We start from the raw sequence: 25,465 nt of genomic DNA on the forward strand, positions 1-25,465 counted from the left end.
ATTTAAAAATACACAAATACAGTTACAAACTTTACAGGAAAATGGGAAGGGCATATAAAGAAAACATAATCCGAAATTGGACGAGAAAGCACCTACTATAATGCTTGCCTGAGTCAGCACATTTTATTATTCTTCCTTTCTTTTTAGAATTAACCAATCTGACAAACAGAAGAAAAACAAAGCAAAATGTCAAAAGAGCTTGGAAAAGCTGGTAGTTGCTGTTACTATCATTCATACATATATTACAAAAAAGAGGATTGTTTGGCTGTGAGGAAAGTGGCTCCTATTTTGAATTTGAGATGCTGAAAGATATGTGATTTGAAAAGTCAGGTAGGCAGGGCTCTGGTACTCAGGAAGAAGACCCAGGATACAGATAGGCCTGGTAGTTTTCAGAATAGATGGAGATGAGAATGAGAACAGAGGTAAAATGTCTCTTATTTTACTACTCAAAGTGTGGTTCTTCGAGCAGCAGCATTTGGTTCTTCCAGGAACTTGACAGAGAATCAGGATCTTGGACACCATTCTGACCTCCTGGGTCCCAACTGCAGCTTGAAAAGATCTACCAGTGACTTCTATGCACACAAACATTTTTGAGAGTTACCAGTCTAGTTACCAGTCTTGAGAGTTACCACTCTCTACTAGTAGAACGTTACCAGTCTACTCGTCTAACTCTAGTTAGAGTTACCCGTCTAACATGAGAAATGAAGGCTGTGTCTGAGGAAAAATAAATTCTGAGAAGAGGGATGAAAGAACTACAAATATCAATGTAAAACGTTAGCAGAGATTTAGGAAAACAGAGAGACTGGTTTCATGAAACAAAAGGGAGGCTAGCTTTAAGGAAGAACCAACCATGTCCAATACTTAAAAAAAAAAAAAAATCATTAAGATAAACAATGACATGGGACACCTGGGTGGCTCAGTGGGTTAAGCTCCTGCCTTCGGCTCAGGTCATGATCCCAGAGCCCTGGGATCGAGTCCCGCATCTGGCTCTTTGCTCGGCAGGGAGCCTGCTTCTCTGGCTGCCTCTGCCTGACACTCTGCCTGCTTGTGTGTGCTCTCTCTCTCTCTCTCTGACAAATAAAAATCTTAAAAAAAAAAAAAAAAGATATCAATGACACGTACCCCTAACATCTGACCATCGAGCAGTCATTAGGAATGTTTCTGGACCAACTTATATTAAGCAGTGTTAAAAAGAAGCAGATGTCTATGTCATAGTAAGCGATTAGGAATTGGAGAATTTAACAAGACAACTAAAGAAGAGACCACATTTGCAAAATCTTGGTAGTGAAGGTAATGGACATCTCATAGTAACGAGAGAGTTGGAGCAATTTTTTTGACGCAGAAGAATTTTATCTAAAGAAAAAGAAGAAGAAAAGCAGCTGGTTGCTAGACCAAAATCATTACAGCAGAAGAACACATAAGAACAAGATTTCGGGACGCCTGGGTGGCTCAGTGGGTTAAGCCGCTGCCTTCGGCTCAGGTCATGATCTCAGGGTCCTGGGATCGAGTCCCGCATTGGGCTCTCTGCTCAGCAGGGAGCCCGCTTCCCTCTCTCTTTCTGCCTGCCTCTCCGTCTACTTGTGATCTCTCTCTGTCAAAGAAATAAATAAAATCTTAAAAAAAAAAAAAGAACAAGATCTCAAGGGGTTGTTGGCATTGGGAAGAGGAAGATATCACTGCCTCTGAATTAGAACTGAGAGATCTAAGGACGAGTGGAAAATGTGTGTGCTTATACATAATATATTTGCATTAGATGGGAAAAAAAAGTTAATAGAACAAGAATAATTAAGGAGGTGAAGAGGCTTTCCAACTATTTATATTTATGTTTCTCTGGAAAAAGAGTAAGATAGATTATGTGTTTATGAGCCTCAATGCTACAATCAAATTAGTAGAGTGGAAGCCCAGTTCCTCAACCTTTCTTACACCCAATTTTCTAACCTGCAGGATGGGAATCATAACCAAACCTTTATATCAAAAGCAAACTACAGAACGTGTTCATAGGTGAATGAAACTGAAATGAATTACTTCAAGTAAATGGAGAAGGTCACAGAAATTTCCAGTAGCCTGGACAGCTGAGATTGGAAATGGGCAAGACCAATGGCAGATGAGGTACCAGTGTATCTCATCTCCTCCCCACCACCAGATTCATTCCTTCCTCCACTATTCCATCTCCAACCAGGAAGGAGGTCAACGAAGTTGAGAAAAGCTGGAGGATGATGGTTGAAATCTTGAGACCTATAATATTTAGAAACCTACTGATAAGAAGCAACCAGAGAAATAAAGGGAGGTCAAAAGATGGCAGAATCAAAGACAGAAGAATTTTATGAAGAGGGAAAGTAAATGGTCAACCATGGCAAATGTTTCAGAGATCAAGTTAAATATAGAAGTATTTTGGGGGGGTTTCTGTGGTGAGAACAAAATGAATAAATTTACTTGTAGGATTTTGAGGGAAAATTGCAGCATTAGGGCTGCAATTTAGATATGAATATTCACATTCATATGCATATGGATGTGTGTGTAAATGTGTACCTGTTGTAGCGGTTGAAGGATGTATAGTTATAAAATGTAGAAAATACTGCCCATGTAATCTCAAGACATGCAAGCACTACCCTAGGGAGTTCTTATATATTATGACATAAATTCTATGGAATTAGCAATCAAATCCGTAGTGATAATCACTGAAGATGTAAGAATGGATAAACTCTCCAGATCTGAAAATGCCAAAAAAGAACATCTGAAAGGAAGATTTGTAAGCTTTTACAACTATAGTACTCTTCTGGAAATGAACAAGAGATAAATACTATGACCAAGCAATGACCCACCTGCGGAAGGTGAGCTTAACAGGACAAGGTGTGCAGTGAGTTCTGTAGGATCAGCCATGGAGAGACATGAAGAGCGTGCACAGTTGGTATTTAACACATAAGCCAACATAGCTAGAGGCAGTTTGCTGCTCTAAGGATGGCAATGACATGGGTGTTGCTGACACACAGAGAACAAGCTGGGTCGCAATCCTTGAGCTAACCCTTAGACAAATCGGGAGTTACTGTTAGAGCAGAGCCTGTGCTGCAGAGGGACAGTGATGGCTCAGAAGGTATGTCAGCTGGAGAAATGCCTATGAAGGAGATTTCAGAATGAAAGCATGGAATAAACCAGGATAGGATCATTTTCAGCAAGTAGTGATGCTCATTTATTCTCATGAGCAGAGGAGATAGAAGTGTATAGCAAGGACTCCCTGTCACACAGTCCACATTGTTCCATTCTCTCCTCTGAGGCAATCTTCACTAATTGATAATAGTTTCTGATTATACTAAGCCCAGACACATCTGGGATTCTTTCTCCACCTAGTGAGTGAGTGGTTCAGGCAATTTGTCTATTGGAGACAATTTGCCCACAAAATAAAATTTCATTGCCATTCACAGTTTGACTTTAAAGAAGGATAAAAGAACACGTAAAAAAGAGGTCTGATCGATTGCTAATGTGGATATTTATACTAGGAAAGTTGCAGAGGGACAGATGTGCAGAGAACCATGTTGAGATGCTGAAATAGCACAGAAAGTAGGAAATAAGTAGAGGTAAGAGGAAAGCAATATGCAGAGTGATTTAAAGCATATCTTTGCCCTCCTAGGCATTTGCTAGTATTGGCTTAAAGAACAAGAGCATTTTGTCATTGGGTTAGAAATTAAGAATTGCTAAATTGAAGTGCTTGGTTTCTTTAGTGGTCTACTCCCTTGATGGTATGACAGATCACAGTTCACTAACTAAGTAATTATGTGCATTTATGGTTGTTCTTTGTGTTATGTGTAAATATCAAGAATCACATTTTAAGAACACTTCAAATTCTCAAATAACTTTGGACACAAAGGTGTTGTGGCAACAAATGCAACAAGAACCCAAAACTGGCATTTGCTATGATAAAGATGCATCTCAAGGTCACCTTTAACATGATCCAAAGGAAAATCAAAATGAAATTCCCAAATTCCCCTTTTGAAACTAAAGAGGTTTTCTTTATATGTTTAAGTTTGTTAATTGCATACCCAAGCCTTTTTCCCTGAAGTCCTTCATTATAATACAGGCTTTAGCTCAATTTGATCTCATAAGGATTCTTCTGAAAACAATAGCCATGCAACAATTGGATTTTACTGTTTAAATAATTACTGCAATATATCAAATATTATCAAATAACATAATAAAAATGTAAAGATTAGTTGCAAATGATTAAAAAAAAAAAAAGATGGTTCCTGAAAAGAAAACATGACTATAGATAGCCTTGAGAAAAGAAGGGGCAATATCTCAGCCACACGGTGAGAACTCTCACTTACAGGTGAGAACTAGAGAAAAAAGGATGAAATAATGAGTTGATAAGAAAACTATGCAAGTCAGCTACAAAAATCAAATAATGAAAGAAGGTTCAGTGTTCTACTCATTATAAGATACAAGAAGGGTAATTCTGTATGCAATTTTATTTTTGTGTCACTTTAGAAAAATAAAAAGAAAAGAAAATGTCTGAATTTCTTATTGTATTTAAATTGGACATGTGTTGCACCTAGCTAAATAAACAAGTAAATAAATAAATAAGTAAGATCTAGAAAGTGGTTGGCCAGAGGGAGCAGGGAGGAGGCAGAAACCATATTTCTCAGGTAAGTATAGTTTTCTTAACCCCAAACACAACATTTATCACTAGAGGCAACAGGGATACTGTTGGGCAACATAACACAAAAGCTGTAAATTTCTAAAATTCCAAGGAGAATTTTCTCTAAATCATTCTGCCTGAGAAAATCTCCACTTAACATCATGTATTTACGAGACAATCAGTTGCTAAGAAACAGAAGAGAGAGAAACTGATAGTAGAATACCATATCTCCTCCTCAAGATTTCTTGTGAAATTTCTGTTTTTATATAATTTCTACATCTTTACCTTTATAAGTATTTGAATCAAGATAATATTTAGTGCAAAAGAGTCATGACATTTCATGATAACAATGTTATAATTAAAAATTATACTTCTCAATATACATACTCATCATCTCTTTATAATTTCTATTTGAAATTTTATCTTTTATAATGTTAATCTTTCAGCCTCTGCTTTCCTTTAGAATGCATTTCACTTTCAAATGCCCCCCCACATTCCACATTCCTTCTACATTTCTGTGTATATATTGTGTTTACAATTGGATTCATTATGCATCTGGTCTGCAAATTTCAATGTTCAATATTTATTTACTCCAAAAGAATACTTTTCTATGTCCACTGCTGTTCTATTAAGTGGTGATAAAACATGAATAAAGCAGAGTTTATGTTCTAATGGGAAGAAGCTGACCATAACGAAACAATACATCTGTAAGATGTAAAAGCAAGGTAGAGAAAAAGTGTGCATCTCGGGTAGGTGGCGTTTGCACAGAGCCTCAAAGGAAGTAAGGGAGCAAGCTTTCTGAGTATTTGCTGAAAGAGCATTCCAAGTCAAGGTTACAAAGTGTTCACAGGTGACCAGAATGGGGAGAAGAGAGCAACCAAGGAGAAGAGAAGGTCAGAAAAGTCATGGAGTTCAAGGCCAGGTACAACTACAGTGCCTGGAGAAAGAACTTAAGAACTTCTGGATAAGACAAACACCTCAAGGCAGAGGAATGGAATATACTGACATATTAAAAGGATTATTTGGACAGCCACATGAAGATACTTTTTGGAAGATGAAGTGTAGTAAGATCATTTAAGAAGCTATTTACATTAATCCAGGTAAGGTGGATAGTAAGTTGAACCAAAGGGCTAGCACAGAAGACTGTGGGAAATGGTTGAAATCTGGATCTGTTTTGAAAGAAGAGCTGACGGTATTTGAGAATCAATGAATTTTATGTGTGAAAAAGAAAAGATCAAGGCTGGACAATTGGAACTGTGATTCTGTTGATTGAAACAAGAGCTTCTGGGAAAGAAAGTCTAGAGACAACTAATATTTCCATGTTTCTACGAGGGCTTAAAGATGGGCGGAGAAACAGACATTTTTCCAAAGAAGACATCCAAATGGCCAACAGCTACATGAAAAAATGTTTAACATCACTAGTCATCAGAGAAACACACATCAAAACCCCAGTGAGGTATTATTACGTCATACCCATTAGAATGATTGTCATTATGAAGAGAAGAGATAACAAGTGTTGACAAGGATGAGGAGAAAAGGGAATCCGTGAACAGTGTTGGCGGGAATGTAAATTGATTTACCCACTATGGAAAACAGTATGGAGATTCCTCAAAAAATTAAAATAAAACTACTATGTAATCCAACTACATAGTCCCACTTCTGGGAATATATTTAAAGGAAATGAAAACAGGATATTGAAAAGATACCTACCCTGCCCTGTTTATAGCAGCATTATTCATAACAGCTAAAATTTGAAACAATCTATCCATCCACAGATGAATGGGTAAAGAATACACATGCACTCACATACACACAGATCTTCCTTGGCTTATGATGGGGTTGTATCCCAATAAACCCATCACAAATTGAAAATATCAAAGTTGAAAATGTACTTAATACACCTAGCCTATCAAACAACACAGATTAATCTAGTCTACCTTAAATGTTCCTGGAACACTTGTACTAGCTGACAATTAGACAAAATTATCTAATACAAGCCTATTTTGTAATAATGTATTGAATACCTCATGCAATTTATTAAATACTGTACTGAAAATGAAAAACAGAACATGTGTAGGCAGGCAGAATGGTTATAAGTGTACCAGTTGTTTATACTTGTGATCACATAGCTGACTGGGAGTTGTCCAGCACAAGAGGGTATCATACAGCATATTGCTAGCCCAGGAAAAAAAAATCAAAATTCAACACACAATTTCTACTGAAGATGTATCACTTCTTACCGTTGCAAAATTTAAAAATCATGAAGTCAAGCCATCATAAATTAGGAACTGACTCTCTATATAATGGAGTATTACCAGACTATGAAAAAGGAGGAATTGTCATTTGCAACATCATGAAAGGACTTTGAGGATAGTATGTTTCAGGAGGTAAGCAAGACAGGGAAAGATAAATACTGTATACTATCACTTATACATGGAATCTAAAAATCTGAACTTGTAGAAACAGGGAATAGGGTGGTAGTTCGTAGGGGCTAGGAGTGGGAGAATTGGGGAGATGTTAAAGTACATACATTTTCAGTTACAAGATGCACAAATCCTGGAGATCTAATACACAGCAGAGTTATTATGATTAGTATTGTACATTTCAAAGTTCCTAGGAGACCAGGCCTTAAATATTCTTTTTTTTTTTAAGATTTTATTTATTTATCAGATAGAGATCACAAGTAGGCAGAGAGGCAGGCAGAGAGAGGTGGGGGGGAGGGAAGCAGGCTCCCTGCTGAGCAGAGAGCCAGATGCGGGGCTTGATCCCAGGACGCTGGGATCATACCTGAGCTGAAGGCAGAGGCTTTAACCCACAGAGCCACCCAGGCGACCCTGGATCTTAAATATTCTTACCACAAAAAAAAGAAATGATAATTATGTGACATGATAGAGATAATAATGTTAGCTAAGGCTACCCTGGCAATCACACTGCAATATATAAATTCAATCAACACATTGTGCATCTTAAAATTATGCAATGTTATATGTCAATTATATCTCAATAAAAATACTTATGTAATACTCATGTAAATTTTTAATACTTATGTAAATTTTTTAAAATAGGAACTTGTGGAGTCTCCTCTTTGGCTATATTATTCTCACAAAGACACACTTGGCAGATTCTTCTTTCATTCACCATGCCAGACATTTGCCAGGCTTTTTTACCCCGGCAACTCATATCTCCGGTTCTGCCTACTATTTTATGGAATATATAAATATTTTATTGATGATTTCCTCAACTCTGTTTTCCCTTTAAAATCACTGTAGAACTTATTATTTGGCTATTGACCCTATCAGCCAGTTTCTTAATTTTATTTTCTATTACACTTCCTGTCATGGCTTTCCTTTACTCTCTGGGAGTTTCCCCAAATTCACCTGCAAGCATTCTGTGTTTTTCATTTTCTTCTTTCCCTGTTGCTATTTCCAAAAGTTCCATTTTGTTCTTTGAATATTTCTTTCTTATTACATTCTGTACCTGCTTAAATAATGCAATATCTTTATTTATTTACCTGAAGCTATTATGCAAATAGTTTTTCAAGTTTTCCCGTTGTATAAAACAGAGCTCTGTTTTCTCAAAATTGCTTTGACTTATTTATGCATTTATTTTGTTCTGTCTTTTCCTTATTAGAGATTTCCCTCAGATATCTGGTAGTTTTCATTGTCTGCTAATGTTTAATATGAAAAAAGGTGATTGGAAGTATTGCACATGTTGTTAGGTCATTGAAATTATGCAGCGACTCGGTGGGGCACTGTGGTAGAGAATCTCTATAACAGTAGTGCAATCAAGAATTTAACTAATCTTCAAAGAGATTTAAAGCATCCCTCCTTCTGTTATTCCATGTGTCCTCCATCTTTAAGTCCAGAGGCAACCATTAGTGTTAGTTCCTGAGCACTGTGACAATTCTGTGTGGTTTATCTAGCCTGTTTTCTATTTTCCTCACTACTGTTTATGGTTCAACTTCCATTTGACCATTAAAGCTGTTTACCATTTATCCACTTGCTCTCTGATAATCAATTTCCTCCAAAAATGTTTGCTGTTTTTTCTATTCTTGTTTTTGCATAATTATGACTTTTATGCTTTTAAAAAATTGCCTTGTCAGTAGTTTTAAACTTTAGGTCTTCGAAGTGTAGAAATGTAGTAGGTTGCCATTTTTAATGGGAACTCCTCTACATAGCAAGCTTCTACAGATGGTTAAACGTGTGCATTTTTAAGACATTATTTAATTTATGTTTCTTAAAATGATGAAGTCAAAAATGAAATGGCACTCTCAAGGGTCACATTTTGCACTCTCACATTTTGCATCTTACACATTGTTCTCATCTCTTACTTGGTGAATATTATTGGTAAGTAAAATTAGAGTTTTGGTATGAGGATTATTACATCAATATCATTGTTTGTTTTCATAAACAATTCTATATGAAATATTTGGATATTTGATTTTAAATGATTTTTTTTATGAGTCCTTTAGTAAACACCTATTTTTTAACAGGGCTATCTTCTAATTTTTTATAGACATTCACTGGTAGTAGGGGTACCTATGTGGCACAGTCAGTTGAGGCTCTGACTCTTGGTTTTGTCTCAAGTCGTGATCTCAGGGTCATGAGATCAAACCCCACACTGGAAATCCCACTCTGTGTAAAGTCTGCTTGAGATTCTTTCTCCCTCTCTCTTTGCCCCTCCCACTCATGCTCTCTCCCTCTCTCTAAAATAAATAAGTAAATCTTTAAAAGAAAGGAATTCACTAGTAGTATATTTTTTTACTTTTATATTCACATATAAAAGACAGCTTGGCTGATATAAAATTATCGAGTCACTATAATTTTTTGTGAATCTCATCAGACTCTTCACCACCCTCTCACATTTGGCTAGTATAGCAGAGCAATCTGAGTGGGTCCAGATTTTCTGACTAATTTTGATGTTTGTTGTAGTTTTAATTACTGCTGGAGATTAATCTGTTTGTTCCTTCGATGTTGCCCTAAGACCATGGAAATAGAAGTCCTGGGTATTAGACTCTTCTCCGTATAATCAAAATGATTTTTGAAAGTTTATTAATGGATTATGATCACGGGAATTATGAAGGAGAAATTCTTGATCTAAACTAATAATTTCTGCCCTCTCCCTCCATCTCCCACCACCAGCCAGAATACATGAGGTTAAGATTACTTTAGTATGTGCAGAAGAAAACCAGAGAGAAAAAAGTGGCTTTACCTTTTTTCTTTTTTTTACTGCTTCAAATCACCCAAAGTGGAAGTCTAGACAGACTAGGGCCATAGGTACAGTGCAGACTCCAGCATCTCTTCTCCCTATGTGTTTTAGGAGGTACTTGGAACTGTCTGGGCAATTCAGTTAGAGATGTGAAATAAGGTGGGGTAAGCGCAGCAGAGAAGTCTATCTGATCTGGCTCCTTGAGGAACTTGACTTGTTTGCTTCTGCCTATCCCAACAGGTTTCTGTCCAAATCAAGTTACTAGGGCAGGGCTTACTTGGGGCAGAGCACATTTCCTTTAGTCTCCATATAACAAAAATGTGCCCAGGGAATAACAGAGGTCAAACTTTGGTCATAGCTTAATTCATGATTTCAAACCAGTCAGAGCTATGGTAGGTGGTCCTCCTGCTCTGGTGCCACAAACGTTAAAAAGAAAGATGGTTCATAGGTATTGACTGGGCTACCAGTCAGACACTATTTTGAACCAAATATTTCTCAGAAGCAACAACAAAATAGAACAAGATACTCCTTCTTTGAGTGCTGTACCCACTGGATATATCACCTCTCCCCTTCATTGCTCTTACTGTATACCAACCAGTTGGTGAATTCTTGCTTTCTTTATTTTTTCTTTAAGATTTTATTTATTTGACAGAGAGACAGTGACAGACAGGAACACAAGCAGGGGGAGTGGGAGAGGGAAAAGCAGGCTTCCCGCAGAGCAGGGAGCCTGATATGGGGCTTGAACCCTGAGATCATGACCGGAGTCAAAAACAGATACTTAATGACTGAACCACCCAGGCACTCCCAAATTCTTGCCATTCTTTAAAGAATTTAATATCTAGTCCCTTAACTTCTTTAAATCTAAATGCTAACTAATATTAAGTGTTATACCAATGTCTACTCTTAGGATGCCATAGTGTAGTCCTTATATGCTAATCCCAATTGATTTGTTGTCTCCTAAATCTGTTCTGGATTATATGATCACCCCAAACTAATCCCGATCTAGAGCCATACATTTCAAGTAGGGCAATTCTCTTATGCTTCCAATTTATTCACCTCAGCGCTTTTTTATTTAACATTACCAATGTGTCTAGTTCAAAAAGTCTTTATTCTTTTTCTTTTTCATTTTTGGCTTATCATCATTCTCTACCCAACCTGCACAACTGGGAAGCAGTTTGTGAAGCCGAGATACTGACAAAAGAAGCTTGTCAATCAAGAGCAAAGAGCACCATGACTCTCTCACAAAATCAAGCAGAAAAATGGCTGAAAGGAAGCAACCAGGTGTGAAACAGTTAGCCAGAAGACACCAGGGAAACTAGGAATGAATAGATTCCAAGCCTAGAGCCTTCCAAGAAGGGGCAATCTAGAAGACTACTTTTTCTAAGGTATTTGCAGTTATGTGTATAGGATCAGAGGAAAAATGTAGGGAAGGAATAAAATCCTAAATTCTGCATCTGTGGAGCTCTTGTCTCCTAAACCAAAAAGATTCATATTCTTGAAGGACATATCACCCAGGTATGACTAGACAAGCAAGTTGACAAATTAGTCAACTACTCTATGTCCCATTTTACTCATCCATTAAATAAGGATATTAATAGGACTCTCATTACAGGCTTGTTGGCAACTAATCCAACTAATATGTGTAAAGTGTTAAGAAAAGTCCTAGGCCTTGTAGAGAGTATAAGAAATGTTAGCTGTTGTAAACTCTAATCCAAATACGGTGAGATTTCATGAACCATCTCTTTCCTACAGTGGAGAATACCTCTCGGGTGGTTAGTATTCTTCCAAATTCCATTTTATATATATGTCCCCGAAAGGGCAAATACAGGAAAATCCCCTTCTGACAAGGAAAAGAGCATTAATTTGGTTGTAGGTTAATTCATAGTCACTTAAGATGTCATACATTTTCTATGCCCTTCCAGGCTCTCCTTCCCCTGACCTGGCAGACATTCTGACTTAGGCTGAAGGGCAAGTAGCCTATCTCATCCACTTTGTCTAGATTTCATGCAGTGCTCTTTCACATAACATGGAAATAGCAAAACCGATTGCAAATTCAGTCATACTTCAATCCAGTCAGTGTCAATTTATTCAACATAAACATTTAATTGTATCTTGATTCTCAATTAAAGAAAACTTTTCTTCCCCTCAGGGGAAACAAAGAAAAACAAAAACAAAATAAAACAAATTCTCTACCACATGGTAGAAATGTATCAATTATGATTAAACAAGTATAATATAAGTATTACATGTCATGCAAGGATTCCTACAGACTATGTACATACAAAAGAAATTAAATTTAGAAAAAAAGGAACAAAAATCAAAATTACAATGTAAAGAAGCCAAATGCAGCTTATTGGAATTGCACAGAATTTTGTACCATCACTCTGCCTCCCTATGTGAATTTTGAAAATGACATGTTAATAATATGAAAACATTAGATTTTAAGCTAAGTTATTAAAGCCAGTTTTTCTGTGTCACAACAATCTCGATTTGTTAAAGGAAAAATACTGAAGAATTCTGTGATGCCTTGATTCAATGTGTTTTATTTCTCTTATACATGCAAATTATCTGTGAATAAATTTCTGCCCCCTCAATGAGCATGATGTTTTAAATATATATAATGTAAATATAATACAAAAACAATATAAATAGTTAAAAATCCATCTAAAAATCTAAATGCAAATTGCAAAGATCCAAATGAATTTATATACATTGAATCCCCTACTGCCTATTTCTGGTAAAGAAATGAGGAAAGCCAGAGCTATGGCTTCAACAACCTGTACACAAAAAAAGCCATTATATGGCTTGAAAAACTTCACTAACCACGTATCCTGTTCACAAACAAAACTATTGTTGATTATATTGAAAGAATCCTGTGTGCAAAGATTGTAAAATCAAGTCATGTTCTGTGAAAAATACTTTTAGAGCTTTTATTTAAGTCTTTGAGTCATAAAATTGCACCTGCATCTGAAATGGGTTTTACCCATCATCCCAAGTACTCAGTTAAGTCAATGTGTGCATAATTGTATCAGCAACTGCAATACTGAAGCACTGGAGTGAATTTTTAAAAAATCTGTCAGAATCGTAATGGAAAAACAATTTGCAGAAATATTCTGTGTTCACTTTAAAGTACCACATCGTACTTGCTTGAATATTCCATTTTATTTTCCACTAAAAATAAACCCATTATGAAATTTAATGTCATTTTCTCATATTGAGCTTGAGCACTATAACATATATCTTCATGAAATGTTCAAGTTTTACAGTTTTTCACTCTCATTTTGAACATTACAATAGTAAAGAAGAAGTCTATTCATGGGAAGGTATTGATAAAAACCTATGACATGACAGCAATCTCATTAAAAGTACATCTGATTAATTTAAGGACTTGAAAGTCCACAAAATTTAAGCAAGCAAATCATCAGTTTTGTTAGGGAGTCTTACATCTCATGCTTGTCACAGGGGTTAGTACGGTGGAAAGTAGGTCAATAAAAATATACAAATTAGAGCACACAGAGGAAAAAAAAGGATGTACAATACCAACGGAAGATTAACATATATAACAAATTTTGTTCAACTTAAATATACCAAACTTAGAGGGTACTTTAAAGCATTAAAATTATATATATTTTTTAAAAGCTCAAAATCAGAAATCTAGACATGCATTTCAAATTGCAAGATAATAATAGAAATTAGTAGAAATTAAATAATAGAAAATTAAAACCAAGGAAAGTGGGAAAAAGAAATTCATGAGAAAATAAGTCAAAGTAGAAAACATACAACAAACAAAATGAACTAAGCCAAAGATGATAGTTTGAAAATTCTAATAAGGTTGATAAATCACTGCAACTGTCTACAAAGAAATAAGAAGACAAAACTTTTCAAAATCAGGAATGAAAAAGAAGACATCTGTATAGAACAGATATAAGATTTACAAAAGGATATTGTAAAATGAATTATATCCACAAAGTTAAAATATTTTATAAAATGGACAAATATCTACAAAGACTCAACTTACTAAAGCTAAAACATGATGAAATAGGAAGTGTGGATAATGCCCTATAAAAGAATATCCTATACCAAAGAATAATTTTCCCATAAAAGTGAAGTCAGTATTTAAATTGCAAGGACAGATCCAGGTCTAAATGGCTTTACTGTTAAATGATTCTAGACTTTTAGGGAACAAATAACATTAATTTTCCAAACATTTATTTAGAGAATGAAAGAGGACACTCACTTCATAGATCTTTTTATGAAATTGGCACAACCTTGATACCAAAACTTGGCAAGGATATCTCAACAAAGAAAAATTTCAAAGCAATGTTTCCCATGAACATAGTTGCTAAAATCCCAAATAAAATATTAATAAAATTAATAAAGTTGTATTTGTTTTTATTTTTAAAAAGTACATCAAAATCAAGTTGGATTTGTTCCAGGAATTAAATCTCAGCTATCATTCAAAAATCAAAAATTAATCATAACTCATCATGTCAATAAGATAAAGGAAAAAATGAAACAATCATCTCAATATGTGTAAAAAGACCATTGATATAATTTAACACAAATTCCTTGAGTTACATATTTTAGGGACAATAATAGTAGAAGTAAACTTCTGACTAAGAGTATCTACCAAACTTCATACTTGAGTATGAAATATTGAAAGTTTTCCCATGAGATCAAGAGAGTTCAAGATATCTATTATCATGTTTTCAATGTAATACTGAAATGCAGCTTTTAGTCAGTGTAAAAGGGCAAGGAAATTAATAAGATTCAAGGATTAGAAACAGATACAATTGTCATTTTTTGCAGATAACAAGACTATGTATGTAAATAAGTATAAAATTATTGACATGATTTAAAATTAAATCATTCTCCTTACATATATATATATGTATGTATGTGTGTATATATGTATATGTGTGTGTGTGTGTGTACATATATATATACATGAACACATGGAGATTTGGGGACATATACATATGGAATATATAGGTGTAAATGCATGTATATTTCATATGTATTATTTATATTTTAAAATGTATATACAAATAATTATATAAATAATTGCATATATTATGCAATATATAATTATTATTATAGATGTTATTATAGATTATGTGTTTTGAAATACATATGGAATATATTCCATATGTATATGTATATTCCATATGTACTCCATAATACATAATCTATAATAGCATCAAGAAACATCAAATATTAAAGGATAAATCATGTAAAAGTTATAAAGGCATCTATAGTAAAAATAATAAATACTGTCAGTAGAATTGAAGATGACCTAAACAAACAGAAGTATATATTATGTTTATAGGTTTGAAAATTCAGTTTCTAAATGGAGCTTTAGATTCAATATAATCTGAACAATAATCTGAGAATAAATTTTCAGAATAGATAATTTCTAAAATGCATTTGGAAAGGTAAAGGCTGGGAAAAGCCAGGAAAATCCTGAAGAAAAAGAACAAAGGGAAATTGTTCTACTGGATGCTTGATTCCAAATATGGACACACAGAAATATGGAAAAAATGGAGAAGCCAGAAACAGAATCATACCTGCCCTGCCAACTGATCTTAAAGATGGCATGGTAGAACTTATGAATAATATCCATTTGGCCCATAAATATGTGAAAGTGTGTCCAATCACCTAAGTTATCAGGGAAAACAATAAAAAATTTAATAATAATGAACCAATAATCAAATACAAAAAATGGCTAAAGTTAAAAGGGCTGATAGCTGTTATTGCCAAGGATATTTAGGACAAAAGTAAGATCTCTTACACATTCCTGTTGGAAAGGTCAATTTGTACAGTCACTTTTGAAAACCATTTTTGTACTATCTGCCAAAATTGAAAACATACATAGCCCATCCATTAGCCAGTAAATCCACTCCTAAATATCTACCCAAACAAGAGCATACAAAATGTACAAAAATGTACACAGCAGTTTTATAAATAGTAATACTTACTTGGAAACAACTCAAATATCTACCAGCTGTATACTGAATGAATATATTGTAACCATACAATAGAATACTAAGCAGAAGTGAAAATAAATGGACCATGTAGTACCATGTAGTACCACGAATGTATCAAATGGGCATATGCTGAAGGAAAGAAACCAGACACAAAAGGATACATTCTGAACAATTTCATTCATATAAATTCCAAACGTTCTAAAAACTAATCATATAAGTGGTCAGACTTACAGGGTTCAGAAGGAGTGAGGGTTGGGAGGAGACAAGAGGGTGACCTACAGTGTGTTCTTGCTATTGAATTTCTTGACCTGCATGCATGACCATTTTTTTTGAACTCATGACTTGTACACTGTTCCGTAATTTTCAAAGATGAGAAAACTTCGTGAGGGTGTTTATTTGAACTAGACAAACAAATGTACCTCATGTCCTAAACTCTGAAAAATCTTAGATTATATAAAATTCTTTTCCAAGTAAAGATCAAAGAAAAATATATAGTCTTTCCCTACTTTTACATAGATAAAGGAGAAAAGAGTCAATAGCAATAGCATTACAAATAACACTGTTCTAGATAAAAATGTTAACTGATAGTATTATACTGAATCAGTTGTAGTAAAAGCAAGATACTCATTTTGGTGCTGCTGTTAAGCAATATTGTTAGAATAGAGTTTATGTTCCATAAACATGATCCAAAGCTACCGTTTCCTTTTCATCATTGTCGGTTCCAAAATATCTCTTCCTGATTTTAATATTCTTATTATATTTATATTGCAAATTGCATTAAAGTTTTGAAAAAAAATCAATTGGTTTTTAGATGAATTAAAAACAAAGGCACTTACCTTTTGGCTGTAACTTATCATCGAATGTATCAGAGAGTGCAGAAAATTATGTATATCTCTAATAAATAAACTTTAATGTGGTATAGCAAATTACAAATAAATAATTGAAAGAAATAGTTGTTTTTAATCACATCTTAATGCCTTGGGTATGAAAAATTCAAGCGCAAGTGATTACTTTTCTGGCACATCATGTTCAGGCTAAAGCAAATACACTGCGTTCACTTACATGATAAATGTCAGTTATCCTCTCTCTATTAAAAGACAGTACTCAGAGTGCCTGGGTACCTCAGTCAGGTCAGTGTCCATCTCTTCAAAAGAAGAGACTCGGGTCATGATCTCAGGGACCTGAGACTGAGCACTCTGTAGGGCTCACGGCGCTGGGCATGGAGCCTTCTTGGGAGTCTCTCATCCTCTCCCTCTGCCCTTCCTGTCTCTGCTTCTGTTCTCTCTTTCTCTCTCTCTTTAAAGACAAAAACAAAAACAAAAAAACAGAAAGAAAAACAGTACTCCACCTCTAGTAAGCAATTGATGCTGTATTTAATCAAAACTGAAAAAGTCTCCAGTATATCAGAAGTACTAAAATTCTACTGAATTCACACATTTTTTAGGTTCCTAGACCCAAATCCAATATATATGTGCTGAAGGGGTTTCCCCATACCAACAAGCAATTCTCAGATGCCAGCAGCGTGCAGGAGAATTCAACTCAATTTTGACACTATCTACCCAGAGATACCATGATATCCCACAGGTGAAGGATTCAGACCTACAAGACTGCACCTTCTCCCACTTCAGGTATTAGTTGCAAGTCCATAACTCCACCCTTGGATTTGATTAATTTGCTGTAAGAGTTCACGAAATTCAGGAAACCCATTTACTCACTAGATTACTAATTTATTGTAAAAGGGTGCAACTCAGAATTAGCCAGATGGAAGAAATGCTTAAGGCAATATCTGTGGGAAGGGGTGTAGAGTTGAGAGTGTCTATGTTCTCACCAGTTACACCATTCTCCTCAAATCTCCATGTGTTCACCAACCCAGAAGCTCGCCCATCTGTTTTTTGTCTGTTTGTTTATTTATGGAGTATTTACATAGACTTGGTGGATTAAATCATTGGCATTGGCAATTGATCCAACCTCCAGCCTTGCTATTAAATTTCTTGTATTAAGAAATACAAGAATACTCCCCTTCCCAGAGCTGTTTATTTGGGTCTTCTTTGATTTCACTTAGTGTTCTATAGTTCTCAGCCAAGAAGACTTAATGTATGTGGTTATGTTTATAACTATGTTTTAGGTGTTGTTATAAATTAAACTTTTTCCATTAATTTCAATGTCTAATTGTTCATTGTTTTAGCATATCTGGACTGTGAACTTCAGAAACATTTCTTTTAAAATTGTTAAAGACAGGGAGAAAAGAACTAAATTTTTCAGAAAGCAGTAGATAGGAACACCCAGGTGGCTCAGTTGGTTAAGTGGCTGCCTTTGGCTTAGGTCATGATCCCATGGTCATGGAATCAAGCCCCACATTGGGCTTCCAGCTCAGTGGGAGCGGGGGTGGGGGGAATGCTTTTTCCTCTCCCTCTGCCTGCTGCTCGACCTGTTCGTGCTCTCTCTGTGAAATAAATAATTAAAAAAATTTTTAAAAGGATCACATAGATATCTGATTTCTCAACAGCAACAACAAATTTTTATTTTTTTTTATTTTTATTTTTTTTTAAAGATTTTATTTATTTTATTTGACAGACAGAGATTACAAGTGGGCAGAGAGGCAGACAGAGAGAGAGGGGAGGAAGCAGGCTCCCTGCTGAGCAAAGAGCCCGATGCGGGGCTCGATCCCAGGACCCTGGGATCATGACCTGAGCTGAAGGCAGAGGCTTTAACCCACTGAGCCACCCAGGTGCCCCCAACAACAAATTTTTAAAATGCAAGTTTTTTTTCCCCCAAAGGATATAAAGGTTTCCATAATTCTTCCATCTAATATAAGGCAATACGGTAGGAAAAAAAAATGACTTTTCAAGATGTCTACTCCTAAATCCTTAGAATTTATGAATATATTACTTTATGATACAAATGGGACTTAGCAGATATTTTTTAAAGTTAACAACTTTGAGATGGGAAAACTATCATGAATTATCTAGTATGGCTCAGTCCAATCACATGCCTCCTTAAAATTGGGGGAATAGGCAATAGAGTGGATAACAGAAATGAAATGGGAGTAAGACCCCCTACTGCTAGCTTCAGAGATGGAGGAAAGGAGTCATGAGGCAAGGATTAGTGGCCACTTGAAGCTGAAATGTCCCTTATCTTCCAGCCAGGAAGAAAACAATGACCTCAATTTTTAAAAAAAGGAACTGAATTCTGCCAATAACCAAAATGAGCAGGAAATGGGTTCTGCTGTATTAGAAACAGGTTCTTTGGGGTCCCTGGGTGGCTCAGTTGGTTAAGCTCTGTCTTTGGCTCGGGTCATGATCTCAGGGTCCTGGGATCAAGTCCCGCATCGGGCTCTCTGCTCAGCAGGGAGCCTGCTTTCTCCTCTCTCTGCCTGCCTCTCTGCCTACTTGTGATTTCTCTCTCTCTGTGTCAAATAAATAAAAATCTTTCAAAAAAAAAAAAAAAAGGAAAAAGAGAGAGACAGAGAGAGAAACAGTTTCTTTTTTTTTTCCCCTGGAGCCTCCAAAAAAGAAGGTAGCTTACCAGCAGTTCAATTTTGGTGCAATGAAACTTGTACTGGACTTTTGACCTCAAGAAGTATAAGATGATAAATTTGTCTTGTTTTAAGCCACTGCATTTATGGTAACTTGTTATCATGGCAATAGAAAGCTGATACAACTTGTTTTTCTTCATTGACCACTCAATGTGTAGTTTGACATTACTTCTTACATATAAAATGTTAATCATTTCTAGGACCATTTTATTAGTTTGTGTTATTAACGTTTATCTATTATATATGCTGCAAATAATGTCTCAAGTTTATTGTTTATTATTCCATACACTAACTTCATAGATGGTGCCTTTTCCCGTATACAAGTTTTGTTTTCGTTTTAATTATGTCAACATCTACCATTTTTTTCCTTTTCAGCGTAACAGAATTCATTATTTTTGCACCACACCTAGTGCTCCATGCAATACGTGCCCTCCCTAATATCCACCACCTGGTTCCTCCAACCTCCCACCCCCCGCCCCTTCAAAACCCTCAGGTTGTTTCTCAGAGTCCGTAGTCTCTCATGGTTCACCTCCCCTTCCAATTTCCCTCAACTCCCTTCTCCTCTCCATCTCCCCATGTCCTCTATGTTTTTTGTTATGCTCTACAAATAAGTGAAACCATATGATACTTGAATCTCTCTGCTTGACTTATTTCACTCAGCATAATCTCTTCCAGTCCTGTCCATGTTGATACGAAAGTTGGGTATCCATTCTTTCTGAAGGAGGCATAATAATCCATAGTGTATATGGACCACATCCTCCTTATCCATTCATCCGTTGAAGGACATCTTGGTTCTTTCCACAGTTTGGCGACCATGGCCATTTCTGCTATAAAAATTGGGGTACAGATGGCCCTTCTTTTCACTATATCTGTATCTTCGGGGTAAATATCCAGTAGTGCAATGGCAGGGTCATAGGGAAGCTCTATCTTTAATTTCTTAAGGAATCTCCACACTGTTCTCCAAAGTGGCTGCACCAACTTGCATTCCCACCAACAGTGCAAGAGGGTTTCCCCTTCTCCACATCCTCTCCAACACACGTTGTTTCCTGTCTTGCTAATTTTGGCTATTCTTTTTTTTTTTTTTCAAGATTTTTATTTATTTATTTGACAGATGGAGATCACAAGTAGGCAGAGAGGCAGGCAGAGAGAGAGGAGGGGAAGCAGGCTCCCTGCTGAGCAGAGAGCCAGATGCAGGGCCAGATTCCAGAACCCTGGGATCATGACCTGAGCCGAAGGAGAGGCTTTAACCCACTGAGCCACCCAGTTGCTCCTAATTTTGGCCATTCTAACTGGTGTAAGGTCGTATCTCAATGTATCTACCATCACTTTTAATGCATTCTCAATCTTGAAAATTGTCTAAGGAACAATTCAAGTTTATACATGTTATTCATACTTTCATATAATAGTTTTCAAATGTTTAAAGCTTATGTTTTAATATGTATTATGTAATATGTGAACTGAATAAAATGTATGATTTGCTTATATTGTCTACTTCAGGAGACAAATCTCTACTATGGTATTTGAAATCTCCTATGTATTCTTCCTTACCTTTAAATTTGAGTTTTATTGTTTTACATTTGCCTTTACTATTTTATTGCATAAGATTATTAAATAAGCAATGTTGTTTTACATGCTTTAAAAATTTATATATATATGTATATATATTCATATTTTGTGTATTCTTTTGAAATTTGATTCAATATTATGTAACATAATATTAAGTTTCCTCCATTTGGAGACTATAGTTAATTTTTCCATTGGATTTCTTTTAAAAAATTAGTATTAAAGTTGCCTATATACTCTGGACACAAGATATTTTGTAGTACATATTTTACAGGACCTTATTACACTTTGTGGTTTTTGTTTTATACTATCCTGCTTTTAAACAATTTCAGATTTACCTAAGTCGTACAAAGATTGTACAGAGTGCTCCCATATATTCTGAACTTTGTACATATATCTGATACATTTGGTAGAGTGTCACAACCTAGAAACCAGCATTGTTACACTACTAATAATTAAACTCTAGACTGTGTTTCTTCCCCCTAGTTTTTCACTAAATATCCTTTTTCTATTCCAAGATTCAATCCAGGATACCACATTACATTTAATATACTAGCTTCTAATGAAGAAAAATGTTCTATTATATTATATAGAAGTTGGAGTTTTCCTATAATTTTTGTCTTTTGCAATTTAAAAAGTCTTTCCCATCTAAGATCATAATATATTTTCTTACATTTTCTTCTGAAAGGCTTAAAGATTTGTTCTCCACGTTTAAAATCAATTTATCTGAATTTTTTTTTTTTTTTGGTAAGATGTTAGGAGGATGAACAATTTCTTTCCATGTGCATTAAGAGTTATCCTCGGACCACTGACAGAGTAACTGTTATTTCCCCACTGATCTCTAATGTTTCCTCTGTTTAGATATTATTGCCATCAGAGAAATATGTATATGATGATTTTTTAAAAAATGAACAAATGTGTGTTTTACCAATAGGGAGTAAATTGTGTGAATGGTGTGTGTGTGTGTGTGTGTGTGTGTGTGTGTGTATTGAAGATAGAGGCTTGATAACCAGGGTTTTCAGTCTTGGTAAGGGAAAAGTGAGAATGAATCAGTAGAAATGTGAAGGGTTGGAAATAAGCTAGGACAACAATAGTGATGATACATAAACAAAGAGATAAAAGGAGCACATCCATCTGGTAGGTACTTTCACAGCTAATTTTATTATTATGTTTACTAATATAAAAGAACACCTTTTGCAGCAACTCTTCCTCCAAGGAAGTTATAACATCTAAGAATTATTGCCTCATTTATGACATAGTAAATTTCTCAACCTAAGGTTCCTGTTACATATAATTCAATTGTAACATGAGAAACGAATTAAAATTCCAGTTTGGATTCTGTTTCATCAAACTCTGCATCTGCTTGGAAAAGTCATAATGCTGATCGGTCTCCAGTCTGATTCTTTATTACAGTTTATGCCAAGTTGTTTTTTCTTTTTTCTCCTCCCCCTCCATAAATCAGGGTTCTGGCTTTGCTGGGCAAAGCAGAAAATACAATGTCATGACTCTATTCTTCCATTCTGTTTCACAGTTGTGAAAATTTTTCTTATGGAATTTTGTGAAATTTACAATGCATAAAGTTAATGTTTAAAGCGGGAAAGATCCTTTTCTCAGAGTCAGGATGAGAAATTTATGCAACCTCTCCTCGAATCTGTAAAAGTTGGTCCTAGTATCAGGTCACAGTTAAACAGGTTATCTTTTTGGCCATGTATACAAGTTACCAAAGCACATCATTTTCAAATGTGTGAAACATTCTGCAAATCCAAGGAAAAATAACATATAAACAGAATTCTAATAAGGCTTTCTGATTTCTTTTAAAAAATGAATTTATGTCATTTAACAACATTCCATTTGAATGTAAAGATAGTAAATTAAATGAATGGAAAAATCCCTAAGCCCAAAGTCCCTGAAATAATGGAAGGAGAATTGTTCAAGACTCTTCTAATTAGTCTGACCGTAAGACTGAATACAATTTTTGAGCAACGGTATCAGGAAAATTTAGCTTAAAATGTCATCAGCTAATAAGACACATACCAAAGTTTTTTGGTTGTTGTTTTTTTTCTAAGTTAAATTGTCAGAGAAATTGTTCACTGAATTTACTCAATATGACACTTGCAGGTCATAGTCTTTTATTTGCCTCACATTCACTGAAAGTCCTTACTTTTGTCTCATACACTCTTAATTGCTAGAGATAAAGATATGAGAAAAGACAACTTTAATTACTTGTGATTCAGTGATACAATAGAAGTGTCTGCAGAGACCACAAGAAAGGTGCATGAAGGGTCCAGAGGGACATACAGACTGCACTCAGGAAATGGCATGTAGTGGGGATTTATTTAATGCTTAATCTATATCATATGGGTTGATAAGGACTGAGAAAATGTGCTAGTTGCCAGAGAAACTGAAGCTAATTCAGTATTTTTATATAATCCTCAGTAAACTATAGTGATCTATGAATGTTCTAAACAAAATAGTCAAAATAGCAATGTGTTTTTAACTTCACGTCGTAAATATAATTTTTTTTAAGGATTTTCTCTATTTATTGAGGAGGGGAGGAGCAGAGGGACAGAGAAAATCTCAAGCAGACTCCATGCTGAGTGCTCAGTCCGACAAGGGGCTGGATCTCACAACCCTGAGATAAATGACGTAAGCTGAAACCAAGAGTTGGACACTTAATTGACTGAGCGACCCAGGCACCCCTTTAAATATAATTTTAAGATAAAATTGTTTATATTTATATAGGTAGATTATTACTTCTAATATATGACTTTTAGCTTTCCACAAACTGTTAAACCTGCAAATAATTTTTTGATGTCTTATTCCCCCAAGAACACTCAGTTGTTATAATTCAGATTAGCAATATATATATAATATATAATTTATCTATACTACATGCATATGTATTATATATATATAATTATATGTCTCTAATCTGAATTACACAGTGATTATAAGTCATACAAATGTATACATTTTGTATATACATATGTATACATACAAAATATAAATATATATATAAAATCTTAAAATTGGAGCTCTGGGTGGCTTAGTTGGTTAATCTTCCCACTCTTGACTCCAGTTCAGGTCATGATCTCAGGGTGCTGAGATCCAGCCAAGCCTAAGGATCCACCCTCAGCAGGGGGTCTGCTGGAGGGTTTTCGCCTTTTGCTCCTCCCTCCACTCAGGCACACCTGGGCGCTCTCTCTCTTTCTCTGAAATAAATAAATAAAATCTCCAAGTCTAACTTATGTTATCACTGGGGGTGCCTGTCATTTAAATGTATCATCTTCCTCACCAGTGTGAGTTATTATGGACAACAGAGGCAAGTATCAGTTTTCCTAGTGAAGACCACTTTTACCAAGTGTAGTTTGCGAAACTCAATTGGAGTTGGAATATGATTGGCTCACATTCGTAAGAATCGGTCTCAGTAAAGATCAGGTAAATGAATTAATAAAATAGAGAGGGTTGAAAATTAATTAGGATAAGAATGACAACACATAGAGTTACAGGGATAATAGGAGCACATACCTCTGGCAGCTAATTTTATTGTTCTGTTTACTAATATAAAGGAACACCTTTTGCAGCATTTTTTCCTCCTGGGAAGTTATAATATCTCAAAATTATTGCCTTGTCACAGCCCATCATGAGGACAGCAACCTTGTCTTCTAGAAGGTTGGACAGCACTAGCCCTAAAGACGTTGGAGATTTTGTCCCCTCCCCTGCCACACCTCACCCTTGTCCCACCCAGTCTTTGAAACATCTATCCATGCAGACTAACTGTAATTTCATCTCCCAGGACAGTCAGGACACTTGCGGTCAGAAGGGGATGAGGTACTGTCCTTGGGCATATTAGCAACACTTCAAGGGCTTCAGCTTTGTCAAAGAGTTGTACCTAGTATTCGTTTAATTTCTTTTTTATCAGTGCCTCTTCGCATTTCATGACTAATTTTGTACATTTTGACTCTTCTTTAGTTTAAGACTAAAAATTTCCTTAACTGTTTTTTAAAATATTTTTAAAATTTATTTGACATGGGGGGCGGAGAGAGCATGAGCAAGGGAAGAGGCAGAGGGAAAAGCAGACTCCCTGATGAGCAGGGAGCCTGAAGCTGGACTCAAACCCAGGACCCCAGGATCCTGAGTGGAAATGAAGGCAGATGCATAATGGATTGAGCCACCCAGGTGCCGCCCAAAATTTACTTAACAATAATTTGATATTTTTACAGGAACCGTTTTGGATTTATGCATTCTTCTATTTCTTAGTTTTCTTTCTCATTGATTTCAACTTGTGTATTTATTAACTTCCTTTTCCTACATGCTTTTGGACATTGTGTCATAATCTACACCAGAGTGAACATCAGATTAAATTTCTTCCAGTGGACACTAAAGAATGAACTTTCCTAATAATAAAGATACGTAGCTTTAGTGTCTCCCCATTTCGCTGTGTCTCACAGATTTTTATATGCAGGCTTTATCTAAAAATTATACAGTTTGACAGATTATTTTTCCTTGATGTGATATTAGCGAGGGATCATTTCTTAATTT

Source organism: Mustela putorius, unplaced genomic scaffold (assembly GCF_011764305.1).
Source record: "Mustela putorius furo isolate JIRA1106 unplaced genomic scaffold, ASM1176430v1.1 tig00000508_pilon_pilon_pilon, whole genome shotgun sequence".
Taxonomy (NCBI): Eukaryota; Metazoa; Chordata; class Mammalia; order Carnivora; family Mustelidae; genus Mustela; species Mustela putorius.